The sequence below is a fragment of the Vitis riparia genome, chromosome 15 (assembly GCF_004353265.1).
Source record: "Vitis riparia cultivar Riparia Gloire de Montpellier isolate 1030 chromosome 15, EGFV_Vit.rip_1.0, whole genome shotgun sequence".
NCBI lineage: Eukaryota > Viridiplantae > Streptophyta > Magnoliopsida > Vitales > Vitaceae > Vitis > Vitis riparia.
The window spans coordinates 8,127,475-8,130,563 of NC_048445.1; positions in this window are offsets into that span (position 1 = coordinate 8,127,475).

Below are 3,089 nucleotides of genomic sequence, written 5' to 3' on the forward strand. Positions count from 1 at the left end.
ATATGATGAAGTATTAAGAGCCATACTTCATCTCCTAGTTAGTGGACTTGCAGATGGGTGAATTAAAAGGTTTTTTTCTTTAAAATGTCACAGAGGAAGTAAAATGGAATTAAATCAATTTTTGAGCACAAACATAAGCAATAGAGGGACTGTCAGCCATGAAGTATAAAACATAAATCATCCAAAGGTCAATAGTAGCGCATCTCAATAATAGTGGATGAAGAGAAAATGAAAAAGCAAAAAAGAAAACACAGTGGAAAACTTACTTCCGAGAAAATATTGAAGGCCCTTATACTTTGTAATCCAAGACTCCTTTGTTTGCTCCCCAAGCTCAAGAATACCCTCTAAAAAGAAATCTCACTCTCCAGTAACAAAGTCACCCTCCTCGGCCGCTTCCTCTTCCTAAGCCTCAAAGGAACGCCCTCTAAAAAAATCTCTATAAAGAACCCTCACTCTCTAGCTCCCCTCTCTCCTCAATCTTTTCCTTTTATCAAGCTTTCTTTTCTAGAAAAATGCTCTGTCCCCCTCCTCCTAAGCCTCAAAGGAATGCCCTCTAAAAAAATATCTGTAAAGAACCCCCACTCTCTGGCTCCCCTCTCTCCTCAATCTTTTCATTTTCTCAAGCTTTCTTCTCTAGAAAAATGCTCTGTCCCCCTCCTCCTAAGCCTCAAAGGAACGCCTCAAAGGAACGCCCTCTAAAAAAATCTCTGTAAAGAACCCCCACTCTCTGGCTCCCCTCTCTCCTCAATCTTTTCCTTTTCTCAAGCTTTCTTCTCCAGAAAAATGCTCTGTCCCCCTCCTCTCTAAGGTGTCTTCCTCCCCCCAAAACGGCTAAAAGCCTCGCCCCCCGAAAAGTACCCTCTGCCCAGAATATCCTTCCTACAGCTCACTAACAACCTCAATGCCAAACGAACGCTGCTCTCAATATTCTCTCCACGTGCCTCAATATTATTTGCTCCTCAATTCCACTATCTGATATTCACTGGCAGCCAACCATGGGTCGACACATGGTCTCCCAAGGTTCCTCCAAGTGGCAAGCTAGGCAGCTGCAAGAATGACCCAAAATGGGGTCTACAACATATTAGGCATAAAAAATATAAAAAAGAAAATTCAAATAATTTCCCTCAGCCTAAGGGATCCTATCACATACTTGGTAAGATTTCTTGGGATTTAAAAATCCAAATTTACCAAGATACCCTTATAACAAAAATTACGGTTAGTAAAAACAAAAACCCTTAAAATCTAGAAAACAAGTTAGTATTGGTCGTTGTACAAAGGAGTGTTTGAGTGAGAGAATGAGTAAGAGCGAGAGAGAGAGATAGAGAGAGGAGGGTTGGGTTTTTTGAAAGACCACTAGTATGAAAGGTAGAGTCTAACCTTAAAACCCAAGGGGTTTATATATACTCTCTTGTGAGCTCAAGTGACTTTGACCCAACTTGGGCTTATGTCTTAATCCATCCCTTAATGAACTCTAATTAATTAGTTAATTCAATCTAGAAAAACTTAAAATAATTAATTATAATTCTTAAGAAATCTTTCACTTCTATCAAAATGTCCTTATGCACATAAATGATCAATTCTCCATAAAACTTTAAAACTTTATGCTAATAAAGACTATGAGCTTGAGTGGGGCCCACTAAGACTCATAGGAAAATATTTTCTTTTATAATCTAATTCTAAAGTTGACTCAATATTCCACTAAAGAAAGTCAATTGCACTTTCATAACCTATGACATTACACTAAGATGAAAATTGATTAAATCCAATTTAATAAATTTCTCAAGTTTGTGACCTTTATCTATTCGAGTTTGAACTAGGGTCCATAATCTAACATAGTGAAAGCTATTACACTCTTAAGATTACGTCTACCATCATTGAGTCTCAAATCCTCCTATTATATGATCAAATTGACATAATATATCTCACAAAGAGTATGAGTCAAGCTCTACTAAAGGAATTACTATGGTCCCGAATTTTAGGCTAACAAGTCTTTAAGATAACCTAAGAGGACACACTATCTAAAATAAAATCTATGAGATATCATGGTACATGTCTTAAGAATACCTATTGCTACCTACTAATTAATAGTGACCTAATCCATAGGGAATATAAATACCTTAACACTAGCACAGTATTCTGTCATGGTCTAGAGACTATATGATATAGTAGCATGATGAAATCATGATCACATGATAGTCAATGTCACAATTCACCATAATCTTGTCTAATGTGTAATCATACACACTAGTGCACTCAACATGGAAAACCTATCTAATGATAAAGGTAAGCCATCTCTCTTATTAGGAAGTAGTGTGCTATAACCTTAAATGAATTACCTATGTCCATGAACTAGCTATAAGCCACTCGTCAAAATACAAAGAATTCATAACTTCAATCTTTTGTGCAACTCCTAATACACCCAAGTTATATATATTACAATCATGCAGTCCTGAATGATAAAATAAACCATAATATAAAAGTAAGACGGTAAAGTGAATCTAAAAACTCATAAATATGTCATGTCATACTTTGAAGGACTCTATCTCCACAATTGATAATCTACCAAATTAAATGCATGAAATTCAATAATAAAAACTTGAACTTAGTAACCAAATCTACAATTTTATATAAAACCTTGTTAAAATGGCTTATGAAAAGTGATTGATATTACAAAAGAATATAAAATCAATGATGTGAAATGGATTTTCAAACTTAGTAATTGCTTTGGTTATGTGACAAATGAAATTGAATATAAGAAATCGAAGTCAATGACAAATGGTTATGTGAATAACATCTTGGTTATGTAGAGTTCTCCCATATTCAAGATTTCTTATAGTTTAATTTGTCAATCAGATGGTTATGAAGTTGGCCTTTCTATAAATTTGTACAATAGTAGTTTCACCTTGACTATAAGAGTTTCTCTCATTTTGGTAATTGCTTCGATTTTTATGTAATCACTAAAATATCCATCATAAGGTTGTACAATCGAATATCTAAATCAATACCATAACAAAGAAGTTTATATAAAGAAACCTAAATGGGTTTATAGTTTATAAATTTGTGAAATATTATTTCATCAATATCCTCCA